This window comes from Zootoca vivipara, chromosome 14, assembly GCF_965207765.1.
Source record: "Zootoca vivipara chromosome 14, rZooViv2.hap1.1, whole genome shotgun sequence".
Taxonomy (NCBI): Eukaryota; Metazoa; Chordata; class Lepidosauria; order Squamata; family Lacertidae; genus Zootoca; species Zootoca vivipara.
In genome coordinates, this window is record NC_142597.1 from 26,038,483 (window position 1) to 26,052,231 (window position 13,749).

The window sequence follows — 13,749 nt, forward strand, 5'->3', positions numbered from 1 at the left end:
TTTATTTCCTTCCTTATTTATTTAATGTGCATACCATCCTCCATCTGAAGATCACAGAGCAGTTCACAACATAAAAATACATAAGAAGACACTATACTTTTGTTGAGGCAGTCTAGAATAGCATTAGGGTTTGTTTGTTTTTTGCCTTTGCATCACAGTGCTGACTCATGTTGAGTTTGGGATCTACTAAGACCCCTAGATCCTTTCCTCATGTACAATTGGCAAGCCAGGTGTGCCCCATGTTATATATTTTTGTAGCTGGTTATTCCTTGTACACAAACACACCAACTTTGCTAACTTTAAATTTTCTTTTTGTGTGTGTGTAGAAATGATAAAACTATTCAAAATATATTGTTGTTGTTGTTGTTGTTGTTGTTGTTGTTGTTGTTGTTGTTGTTATATTCTGAATAGTTTTATCATTTCTACACACACACAAAAATATAATAATCATAATCATAATTTATTTGTACCCCACCCATCTGGCTGAGTCTCCCCAGCAGGGCCATCTTAACCATTTTGGCGCCCTGGTGCCAAGATCCCTCTGGCGCCCCCTGTGAATGAGGCGGGCAGGAGGGGCGCCTGGGGAGCTGAGAGGCGCGGAGGAGGGAGCCCAAGGCTTGTGCTCCCTGCGCGCCTCCGGAGAGTGGCCTGAAGCCGCTCAAAAACTGAGAGGCGCGGAGGAGGCAGGCCCAGGCTCCCGCTCCCTGCGCACCTCTGGAGCTTCGAGCGGGAGCCTGGGGCCGCGTCCTCCGCGCCTCTCAATTTTTGAGTGGCTTCAGGCCGCTCTCCAGACGCATGCGGGGAGTGCTGGCCTGGGGCCGCCTGAACAGCTGGGAGGCGAGGCAAGGCGGCCCCAGGCTCCCGCTCCCCACACGAAGCTCCGGAGGCGCGCGGGGAGCGCGAGCCTGGGCCGCTGCGCTGCGCTGCGCCTCTCAGCTGTTCAGGCGGCCCCAGGCCAGCACTCCCTGCGTGCCTCTGGAGAGTGGCCTGAAGCCGCTCAACAGCTGAGACAGAGGCGCAGCAGAGGCGGCCCCAGGCCAGCGCTCCCCATGCACCTCCGGAGAGCTGCCTGAAGCAGCTCAACGGCAGAGGCGCACGGAGGCAGACACCAGCATTCGGTGCCCCTTCCGCGCCCCTGATGGCCAGGTGCCCTGGCGCCTTATGCTACCCAGCCCGGGCCTAGGGACGGCCCTGCTCCTCAGCCACTCTGGCCGGCTCCCAATCAAATATTAAAACAATACAGCATTAAATATTAAAACCTTCCCTAAACAGGGCTGCCTTCAGATGTCTTTTAAATATAGGTTAGCTGCTTATTTTCTTGACATCTGTTGGAATGGTGTTCCACAGGGTGGGTGCCACTACCAAGAAGGACCTCTGTCTGGTTCCCTGTAACCTCACTTCTCGCAATGAGGGAACTGACAGAAGTATATAATATAAAAGTATAATAGTATCAGAAATTTATAAGATACAGTGGTACCTCTACTTACGAATAACTCTGCTTACGAATGTTTCTACTTATGAACGGCGCTCCGTCCGCCATCTTGGATGCGGTTTAGATAGGATTTTTTCTAGGATTTTTTTTAGATAGGGTTTCTAATGCATTCCTATGGGATTCAACTTACAATTTTTTTCGACTTACGAATGTGCGTTTGGAATGCATTAAATTCATAAGTAGAGGTACCACTGTGCAACAAAAGCTAACCTGTATAAAGCCATGCCCCTCAACGGTCAGTACTGCATCCCTCTGAGGTCTGCAGCCTAGCCAGATGCCTTGCTGGCCTAATGGTAGCACCCACCCTGAATGTACCCCACTCCTGACATAAAGCAAGAAAATGTGCTATGGGAGTAGACCCCCAGAAAGGGAACAAAGGAAGCTGTCTTATAATGAGTCAGAGCACTGGTCCATCTAGTTCAGTATTGCCTACACTGACTTGTACAGCTCTCCAGGGTTTCAGGCAGGGAGCATTGCCATTCCTACCTGGAGATGCTGGGGATTGAACCAGGGGCCTTCTACATGAAAGCAGATGTTCTGTCACTAGCAGTTGCCCTTCTCTTTGGCAAGGGACGTTGGCCTGTTAGCACCAATTCTAATTGCTCGCATCAATTAGAAAACCCCATTGGTATGACCTATTGGTATCTACAGTATCTAATATCTTCCCTATGAAGACGGATTGATAAACCACTGGGAATTGTAGCCCTGTGAGAGGAATAGGGTGTCTCCTAACAACTCTAAGAAGCCTTAACAAACTACCCTTCCCAATATTCATTGGGGGGAATCCAGGACTGTTAAAGTGGTACCATAGTGCTTTGAATGTAATATATGGATGTGGCTTGTGTTGCAGGCATAAGAGGCTACAAGAGGGAAGTGGAGTCATATAAGGGAGCAGAATATGTTTGGCATGGATTAAGGTGGTGCATTTGAAGGGCCAAAAATCACAACGTAAAATCCAGTTAGCAATGAGATCACCAATGAATCATGCTAAAGCAGAAAATATATAATGATATATCCCATCAATGGCTGCAAACACCCCATAACCAACCAACATTCATTTCTAAATGACTCTCCCAAAGAGTGGGTTTTCCATTGCTTTTGGAAAGTTATGAAGGAGATATGTTTCCTTTGGGAGTTCATCTCAGAGCCTTGGGGAAGGCTCTTAAAAGTCCTTGCAACACCACCTCAAGGGTACTGGATGTCTCAGACAATTTAGAGTTGAAATACTTAGGATGCCCTATAAATAGCCACAGGTGTTAAGGGAACAATGATTATAGTGCTGTATTGTGGCCGTCTTCTCAGAGTTGTCATGACTTTGGAAAGAGATGCAACCCTTCCCCTGTGTTTTACTTTGTGCATCTATAAACCAAAAAGCAAAACAAAAACCACATGGGTATTTAATAGTGTTATCTTAAAGATTGAGAGATCCTTTAAGCTGTCAAGACGAAATCCCCATCTCAGGCTTCGCCGAGGCTCCATTTGCTTTTTATGTAGCTTGCTTTTGGATGGATGGAATTTTTATTGCCTCTGCTTTGCTTCACCGATGGTCGTATTGATGTAGCTCACCGGGATGGGGCTAATAAATAGTTTATAAAACTGTAGGTTCATTCTCCCAGCAGTATCTGAGTATCCTGCAAATCACTGATTCTGTAACTTTGATGCTTTGTAGACAAAAGGGGCACAGATAATGGGGAAAAGAAGTATTCCCCCCTCCCTGAAGCTAAGCTTTTTCATTGAAAGTCCTGTTTTTATATAGATCTGAGCCAAAATTTCTCAAAGGCATTTTTCAGAGAATTTTATTTACTTACTTACTTCTATCACTCCCACCACATACCTGAAAATAATACCACTTTGTAGATTCCCTCCCACCCCCCTCCCCCAGAATGCTATCCATCACATATTGTGGCTCCTGCTAATTCCTCAGAATGGCGCTAGATTTGGGGCATTGCAGAGAGGATGGGGTGCAAAATATTGTCCAGGTTTCCAGAAAACAAAAAGGTATGGGGAAGGTGAAGGAAACTTTGCTACTGCAAATGGTGTGTCACACCCACAGGGAATTGTTGGGGAATGACTCCTCTTCCTTCTTCCTGCCTGGATAAATCCTGTGACATGGTCTCCCCAATTTATCTCCATAAAAGTAGAGAATTTCAAGAGGCTGTTTGCGAACAGCTTGCAGAATGTGAGAGAATGAGATGATTGTGCTTAGTGTTACATTAACACAGCTTCACTCTCACTCTTGACAGCCAACGCTGCTTGAATTGCTGGAGCTGAAGGTGGCTTTGCCTTGCAGGTTCCCCATGTCAGACTCAAGCATCTCTCTGTGGCCTGCAAAACTTGGTATAATAAAATACGCACTCTGGTTCTGCTCACTTTCTTGGGTTCCATTGACATTTCTTGCTATTCATTTTTAACAAGTGACCATTGGAATTGGGGGAGGGAAGGAGTTTCTGTGTGTTGCTTGTGCACGTGCTAACTTTATAGCTTGCTTTATATGGCCAGTGGTGGCCACCAAGCTGGATGGCTTTAAAAGAGGATTAGGCAAATACATGGAGGAGAGGGCTACTGATAGGCCATTGGCCTGATCCAGATTTGAAAACGACACGGTTTTAATAGCCACAGTTCTCTTTTTAAAATGAATTGTCACACTGAGATATGTGGCTTATATAAGAACACTAGCTGGCCTAGCCACACATTTCTGTGGCTTATTCCTGTGACTGCCCCCACCCTGTCCCGACCCATGACCTATCCCGGCCCCTCGGTCCAGTCTGCAAAGCTAAGCCGAGATGCTGTGGAGAGGGAAAGTTTCCTAGGTGCAGTACCAGTCTAGCCGTCGCTAGAGGGCGCTTTTTGCAACCTCTCCTGTGCTCCCAGCATCCCCAGCTGTTTGCTATGAATTTGCCCAATCCACTTTTAAAGCCATCCACATTGGTGGCCACCACTGCCTCCTATAGGAGCATCTGTTTTGCCCTCCCAAACAGCTTCTCCCCCCCCCCTCATAAATATCATACCAGTGTGATTTGCAAATGCATAATAATGTTATGACTGGACCTACTAGCATCTATTTGTGTGAACTTGCTCCAGTGAAAGGCATTGTACTTGAATATTTGAGATGATACAAGGCAAGACCGTATGTTCTTGGTAGAACTGTGATGACCCCATACACATGTGCAAGCCAACATTGGATGCTATGGTCATCAGCTGATGTGAACAGAGATGTGTGAAGCAATTGTTGATGACTAGAGTTGAATGATTGCAGTTTTAGGTGATGTCCGCTGTTAGGTGATGTGCAGTAGATTTGTGACGGTCCTTTCGTTCACGGGATGCTGCATGCATGTGGATGGTGCAGCAAGAAGCTCTTTAGGACATTGGCACTCCACACTCTGACCACTAAAAATCTTGTTTAGCATCTCTTCAGAGTTTTGTTAGATACTCTCTTCATACTTTCACAACCATGCCTTCTGAAAACTTAAAAAAAAATGATGCATATGTCTTTTTAATGAAACTTCATTCTGCAGTTTTCATGTGGCTCCACAGAACTGCAGCTTGCTTGCGTTTCTGCCCATTTATTTCCTTGCACCCATCCATCCATCAATCAAGGATAGGCATCCATCTTTCTCAGAGACTTAATCCCTAATTAAATCCACATATATTTAATCTATTCTTGATTCAGCACTCACAGCTGGCCCAGCAGTATCCAACCACCTTCTGTGTGCTAAAAGAGGAACATTAGAGTTTCCAGTGGATTTCATTGAGTTTCTGACATGTTATCCCTTTCATAGCAAGAACATGCTTTGCAATAAGATTTGTTTGTCTTTCTAATGATGGCTAATTCCTTCCCTTTTTGACTTGTTAGGCAGTTCATGTCAATAGAGGCTGATGAGCCTAACTCCTGCTTACTAGGTATCCAATCTAAGGGGAGGTATAAAAAGGATTCTTCAGCAGCAGACTTGATCCTTAGGGTAAGGACATTGAACCAGATGCTGTTGAACTCCAGCTCCCATCAGCAAGAGACAGCATGGCCAATGGTCAGAGATGATGGGAGTTTTATTCCAGCAGCATCTAGAAGGCCACAAATGCCACACACTGGGTTGCTAGAATAAAAGGGCTGTTGGTTCCCAGTTCCTAAGGGAAATTAAGGCTGTTAGGCAATTTACAGCAGCCCTGTAAGACGTCCTACAGGGTGATCTCCCAGGGTGGGAGGCTGGGGGGAAGCTCCCAGGTGAGAGCTGGGAGAGTTCACTCTTCTGTGTGTGGAATAAGGGTTAAGATTAGATTTTGATAGAGGACTTTGCAATTTCCTTTTGTTCTTCTCTTCTTCTTTATTTCCTTCCTTTCCTTATTCTTGCTTTTTTCTATTTATTTTTTCTAGATTAGTGTGATTTTTATTGTATTTTATGTTGAAAAGTTCTAATAAAGAACAATTTTTAGAAGTCCTACAGAGGGAAGCAGAAAGCAGTTCTCTAAATTTTGCCATACTGCCTCAGAAAAGGGTACAAAATGTCTTTGAAAAGTGTATTTTAGGATAAAGTATATTTGAAAATATGTAGCTTGAGACAGAATATGTATTTAAAATTCATATTTTGTAATAGACCTCACATTTAAATATTGATTTCTGAACAGTTTTTGAAACAGTCACATTAATGTGGAAATAGGACAGAATGGACTTGTACATGAACACTTGTGAAAATGACACAGACTGATGCGAACTGTAGACATCCATCTGTTCCTAGCCAAATCTGACAATATCTTCACCCTGATCTGGCCTTTCATGTGGAGACGAGTGAAAGTGCACCTATCTTCCTAGCAACCACCAGCTTTGCATGAGAACACAGAGACAGATAGAATATTCAAATAAGTTCCAGCTGAACATTAGGAAGAACTTTCTGATAGTAAGAGTTTGACAACGGAATGTACTATACCTCAGAAGATGGTGGACTCTCCTTCACTGGAGGTTTTTAAGTAGAGGTTGGATGGCTACTTGTCAGGGATTCTTTAGCTGTGATTCCTGCATTGTAGAGGGTTGGATTGGTGACCCTTCCTGTGCAGTTAACTCCCTGCCAAAATCATGGTTCACATGATTTTGACATAATGATTCAATGCAGACCATATTATTCGAATAGGCAGGGATGTGATAGGGCTAGCGCATCTGCTCTGGGTGGAGAGGGCATGGCATGCTTCCCTGCACCTCCCTACAGATTGGGGAGGGGAAAGTAACATCTGATAAAGGTAGTGAAAAATACATTGTTCTTAACCCCCCCCCCCCAAAAAAAACCCACACCAAAGCCACTTGGGGCATCTCCAGCATAAATCAGATTTAGTTACACAGCCTCCTTTCTCGGCATCTACCTCTTGGTCTCATGCTTATCCAACAGCAACAGCTGCTGGTTCACCTCTGTCAGTCACCGGTCCACAATCAGGCCTGCCTTCTTCTAGCCACGCATCTTTACAACTGTGTTTATTGCTGCCTCTCCTCCCCCATTGCTGTGGCAACAGGATTTTCCACGCTACACGCACCAAGAGTGTAATAAAACATTTCTGTTTCCGAGGGCAACTTTTTCTTCTGACGATTGGCAGGTATGTTTTGCTGTTTGTTTCCTCAGGCTTGTTATTAATACATTGTTAGCTCTCTCCATCGAACCGTGCCCCCGCTGTGCCAGCCACCGTATCCTGTGCTACAGTGTGCCAGCTTGAGTGTTTGTGCGGGGAATTACATTGGCACAGTGGGTGGGCTTCTGCTGTGGAAAGAGGTCAGCCACTCTGGATGGGTAATCTTCGGCACACTAAGAGGCATGCAGGCCCTGTTGCCTGGTGGTGCTCAGAATCCCACTCAGTATTTTCTCCATACATTCCCAGGAGCAGTTAGGAAGGCTTTCTTAAATGCTTTGTTTGAGCCACAATCTGTTAGCTTTTCAACCTAGCATTTTTAACATACCAATTCATATATGACAATGTATCTTTTCTTTTTTTAAAAAAAGTCTATAGCAGGGGTATAGAACCCATAGCCTTCCAAATGTCATTGGATGGCAATTCACATCTTCCTTGACCATTAGGAGATTCCGACTAAGCATTAAAAATAACTTTCTGACAGTAAGAGCTGTTTGACAGTAGAATCGTCTCCCTCGGAGGTTTTTAGCTGAGATTCCTGCATTGCAGGGGGTGGATGACCCTTGGTGTCTCTTCCAACTCTACAATTCTATGATTAGCCATGTTGCTGGACTATAATTCCTACCATCCCTGACCATTGGCTATGCTATAGTTTTTCTCCAGCCCTAATGGCTGCTGGTCTATTAGGGCAAATGGGGCCCTGCCCCAACAATCTTAGTCTGACCCTAGCCAGCTGCCACCTGCCTGCCTTCTTATGTAAGAACATAAGACAAGGCTGCTGGATCAGGTCAGTGACCCATCTAGCCAGGCATCATGTTTTCACAGTGGTCGACCATATGCTTGTGGGAACCTTGCAAGCCGAATTGAGTGTAACAGCTCTCTGCCCGACTGCAGGTCCCAACAACTGGTATTCAAAGGCATAACACCTCTGGCATTAGAGACGGAACATGACCATCATGGCTAGTAGCAACTGATAGCCTTTATCTCAATCTCAATGAATTTCATAGAATTGTGGAGTTGGAAGGGACTACAAGTCCAACTCCCTGCAGGTATATGCAGGTGGCCCATATGGTGGCCCATATGGGGATCAAACCCACAACCTTGGTGTTATCAGCACTCTCACTGACTGAGTTACCAACTGAGCTGAGTGTCCCATTCTCTTTTAAAGCCATCTGCATTGGTGGCCACTACTGCCTCCTGTGGGAATGAGTTCCACAGTTTAACTCTGCACTACATGAATAAGTACTTCCATTTATCTGTCCAGAATCTTCCAACATTCAGCTTTGTGGGATGACCATGAATTCTTATAACCAGTTGGGGAATTACAACTAGTCAGACGGTGGCTCAACCTGTCATTGGCTCTGGCTCCACCTTCCCTGTTTGTCCCAATGGACACCAGCCACCAGGGATCATCCTTTGTTTGTTGTTGTTTAGTCGTTTAGTCTTGTCTGACTCCTCATGACCCCATGGACCAGAGCACGCCAGGCACTCCTGTCTTCCACTGCCTCCCAATACTGGAGTGGCTTGCTGGTTCCTGCTCCAGGTGGATCACGTTTAGTCCATACTCTTCACTATGACCTGCCCGTCTTGGGTAGCCCTGTGCAGCATAGCTCATAGCTTCTCTGAGTTACTCAAGCCCCTTCGCCACGACAAGGCAGTGATCCATGAAGGAGGATGATCCTTTACCATTTGCCATCTCTTGACTATTGCCAATGAGGTTGATGTTGAATCCCCTTTCCAGGCTGTATTCTTACAAGTTCATGGAGTAGAAGTCTATCAATGGCTATTAGTAATGATCATCTTGTTCTAGATCCAGGTTCCGAGACCCTGAGTAGCTGTTGCTGGAGAACCAAAAAAGACAGAGCTCAAGTTCAAGTTCAACACCTTTATTGGCATATATATAAAATATAAAAACAAAGACAAAACATACAACACATATAGGTCATTAGTATAAATAGTGGCTCTACATCATACAGAAATAATGGAGAGCAGGAGGAGGAAAAGGCACACAAGGGATCCTCAGCTTTCATTGTTGAAGGCTAGATGTATTGATTTTTATTACATAAATTCTGGACAAGTAGTGAGCCATAATTCTGGTAATTTCGGGGAAGTCATCCCTCAACAAGAGCTGGACCACTGTTTCCCTGTTGGGGAGGGCTCCAGGTCTCGTAAAGGATAAAGGGGGGCCAAAAAAAATTAGAAAGGAGACAGTCCAGAATTATGTGAGCCATAGAGTCTACCTCTTTCTGGCCACAAGGGCATAATCTATTCCAGTAGGGGATGCCTTTGAGTCTTCCGGATAACACGGAGGACGGAAAAGCATTTAGGCAGGCCAACATAAATACTCTGCGATAAAAAGGAGGTCATATATATAATTAGGTATCAATCCTTGGTGCGGCGGCAGCCCCAAGAAGGCAGGCGAGCATACTAGAGGTTGGGCAGGATGAAGTTTCTGGAATTCAATATCAAGCAGTCTCTGCTTAATAAGAGTAAAGATATATGAGTCCTCATATGTCAAGAGGGAGTCCACTGAGAAGCCTAGTTGCCTAAGTTTGTTGGAAATATTAGAGAACCATATAAAGCTGTGGCTATCTTTCAGAAGATAGGATATCAGGCTATCTGGATCGGTCTTAAAATGAATTTTTAGCCAATATTTAAAAGTAATGATCCAACCTCTTTAAAGACAAAGCTATTGTGCTAATCAGCATGTGGCTTTCCCATAGATACCTTATTAGCCATTGCTGGAAAGCAGAAAGCTGAACTGGGTAGACTTTTGCTCTGATCCAGCACAGCTCTTCTTATGATCTTATGGAGAGCTCTGCTGGGGCAGACTGAAGTTTCACTTGGGCACTTTTCCTAACCCTGCTTACCTGAGAGCAAGCCTCACTGAATTCATTAGGGTTTACTTCTGAATAGACATGGTTAGGATTGCATTGTTAAGAGTCCTGTTTTCAAATGTGGCTACTGCCCTATCTCAAATGTCCCTGTTGCCCCTTTCCAACTGATATCCCAGGATATGCTGCCCCTGAATCTGGGTATTCCATCTATCATGCCTAATAAGCATCAATAAACCTATCCTCCCCTTTGAAATCCACCAAAGCTCAGGACTGCCACCAAATATTCTAAAAGTGAATTCCATAAATTATTTCTGCTATGTATGAAGAAGTAATTTTTTTTGTCTCTCCTGAATCTATTGCCAATTAAATTAAATAGGTGACCCCAATTTCTAGGATAGAGAGAAACGAAAGCTTCTCCCTATCCATTTTCTCTAAACTCTATATAATTTGATCACCTTCTCTCATGTTCCCATTTAGTCATCTTTCTTCCAAACTAGAAAGCCCCAGACACTTTAGCTTTTCCTCATGGTCTTAAATGAATTGTGTAAATCAAGTGTGCTTCTATACCTGCTTTGCATAATTTATTCTTCTCCCTGTAATTGTTTGGGGGGGGGGTTAAGGTGTTATGCAAGATATGGATAAGTTATATTTTTTCTCCTTCCACATCACAATGTCCATGCATTTCCTTAAGTTTATCTCCCTAGTATTAAGGTCTAGAAACTTGTATTTTCAAATAAGAGCGTTATTCTGCTCCTAACCCTCATTCCTTAAGTGGCACAGTGCAATCCCAAGATCCTGGAATCATGCACAGCCACATGAAGTGTTGTTGTTGTTTGTTATGTATGATTATACCCAATCATAACATTCAGTAAATCTAGCGATATTCAATAAAAAGTTTAGCACACCCTGTAAATCCAAATGTAAATTAGCACTCAAATGTAATTGTGGCATTCTACTTTCTCGTAAAAACTGCCTGTTGGAATGAAAATATTTTACAGCCTCCCTTCTTGCAAGTCCAGTTGGAGCTGCTTCTCCTGGAGGGCAGCCATCTGGACTATGATAGAATGGAAGCAGAAGCCTGAAGCAGGATAATTCATTTCATAACCTATGACCTGCTTGCATGTGGCTTTTAAGAAGCAGCTTGGGCTGTTTCAGAAAAGTGGAAAGGGGTAGAGTCTCACTGTACATACAGACCCCCCCCCTACATTTCTCTGCATCATGACAAATAGACATTGTTTCAAGTGCAATGTTTCAAGGACAATGTTGTCTGACCAATGCTATATCCTATGTCTGTCTATTCAGAAGTAAGTCCCATTAACTTCCCTGGGGCCTACTCACAAGTAGGTGAGCGTAAGAACACATGAAGAACCCTACTGGATTAGACCAATGGCCTATCCAGCCCACACTCTGTTCCCACAGTGGCCAACCAGAGGCCTATGGGGAGACCATGAGCAGGATGTTAGGGCGCCAACAGGTTGGCGCACTGAAGGCAACAGAGGGAGACTAGGTCCACAGTCCGGGGCAGGAGAAGCCAAAGTCAGGAACACTGGAATCAGGAACAGGATGAGCAAGGACAACCACGCGCTTCAGCACAGCAGTTGCAAGTGCTGGCGAAGAGAGCAGCCAGCCTTCCTTAAATAGCCGGCTCATCACCACGCCTCTTACGACCTGCAGCTGCCTCCAATTGTTCCCTACGTTTCTCAGTTCTATGCTCTACAGCTGTGAAGGGAGGAGGGGAGGGGGCCTGCCTGCTCCTCTCCTCATAAGGGCCTGATTCTGACTCGACTCCTTCCTCCTCCTGTTCTGGTCTTCCCTCTTCCCTATCTAATTCTTCCTCATCTGAGGAGTGCCGCCACCAGTCTTCTCCAGGTATGACTTCGTGCATTTCCCCAGACACTTCCGTGGTTGCCGCTTCGCCTAGGGGGACTTGCCACCACTCCTGCTCGTCTGGGGCAACCCTGACACAGGACATGAGTGCAACACAACTCTCTTAACCTATGATTCCCAGCAAATTTTGCTGTACCACTGCAGATGAAGGAACATGTATTTCAGTGCTAGGGTAAAGCAGGCAGTAGGTGCCTTATATGTAGGCAGGCAATTGGTCCATCTAATTAAGTATTGTCTACACTGACTGGCAGCAACATGGTGTAGCCAGCAGCATGGTGAGAGCCAGCATGGTGTAGTGGTTAAGAGTGGTGGACTCGTAATCTGGTGAACCGGGTTCACTTCCCTGCTCCTCCACATGCAGCTGCTGGGTAACCTTGGGCTAGTCACACTTCTCTGAAGTCTCTCAGCCTCACTCACCTCACAGAGCGTTTGTTGTGGGGGAGGAAGGGAAAGGAGATTTTTAGCCGCTTTGAGGCTCCTTAAGGGGAGTGAAAGGTGGGATATCAAGTCCAAACTACTCTCCTCCTCCTCCCCCCCCCAAATATAGTTTTGAACCTAAAACGTTTTGCATAGAAAGCATGTCTTTCCCACAACCCCTCTTGCACATAGAAAGCTATCCTGTCAGGCAGAAGGCTTGGCTAAACCTATGCTCTTTTATGCACTAGTTTTTATATGATTTCTCCCCATTCTTGTGGTCTGAACTGTAAGAGTCCATGAAAAACTGCAATGCAGGATCATGGTGATTATGCAGTTTGCTGTCACCAGAAGATGCTGAACCAAAGCAGGGAAATTCTAGCTCACGTGCAAGTATCAATTGTGGGAGCTATTCCATTATCAAAGGTTTGTTCCCCAGTTCTCAGTGGGATACATCCTCAGAATTTTACCTCATTGTATGCAGTGTAGCTGACAGCCTGTTGTTGTTGTTGTTGTTGCTGCTGCTGCTGTTGATGATGATGATAAAATAATTTAAATGCTATGTTTCATTTAAAAAAAGAAATGCCAAGGCAGTTCACAAGCAAATAAAAGTCAGCAGGAAAACAACAAGAGTAAAACCAATTAGAAAAATATAGTTATCCATAATTGAAATTCATAATAAAACAACTACCTTAAAACATCCTTAATTAAAATACATAATAAACAAGTTCATTAAATCATTGTAACAGTTAAGACAGCAACTAAAGTAGAAGACTCAAGCTCAGGGAAATGCTTGTCTAAACAGGCATGTCTTCAAGAACCAGCAGAATGCCAACACTCTCACCAGGGAGGACATTTCACAACATTGATGCCACCAGTGAAAAGGCCTGGCAATGGAATAGTTCACAAAGCATCTATTATGTGGGCTCATTAAGAAGAATCCTATGACCTTCTTTGCTTTCTCATTCCCTGGGGCTAATATGGAAGAACATTTGAAATAAAACACATGAAAAAGGACCTCCTTAAAATCTCAGCATCTTTGGTCTTGCAACTCTTGTCTCACAGCTACATTACATTGGCTTTCATTAGTTTGGAAAAAGTTTTTTAAAAGCAAAGTATTTTTTTGTTCCTTTAAATATCTTATTGAAGCCAATGAGAAGATAATTATTGATTTCAATGGGTTCAGAGATAAGTCAGAACCAAATTACCATGTGTGTGTGTGTGTGTGTGTGTGTGTGTGTGTGTGTTTTGTCTCACTCTTCTGAGACGTAAAAAAACCAACTCATTCTGAGAACCTCTTTGAACTCCTTTTTTTGCATTACGCTATCCAGGAACACCCAGACAAGGTCACTCTTTTGCTATAGAGGTGTCTTTCTGTTTCTCTGTTTTTCTGTGTGTCTCTCCATAAAAGACTGTGCAGCTATCAACTCGGGATCCAACTGTGCCCCCATCAAGGATAAGAAATAGAAACTGCATTCATTTCTTTCATTTGGGAAGTGTTCTGTGTTGCTGTTC

At 44.3% G+C, this 13,749-nt stretch overlaps 1 protein-coding gene across 5 annotated transcripts in view; it reads left to right on the forward strand.

The window, feature by feature from the left end:
* The window catches only part of OPCML (opioid binding protein/cell adhesion molecule like), a 775,348-nt gene that overhangs the window by 177,920 nt on the left and 583,679 nt on the right, over positions 1-13,749 (forward strand). The window lies entirely within an intron of this gene.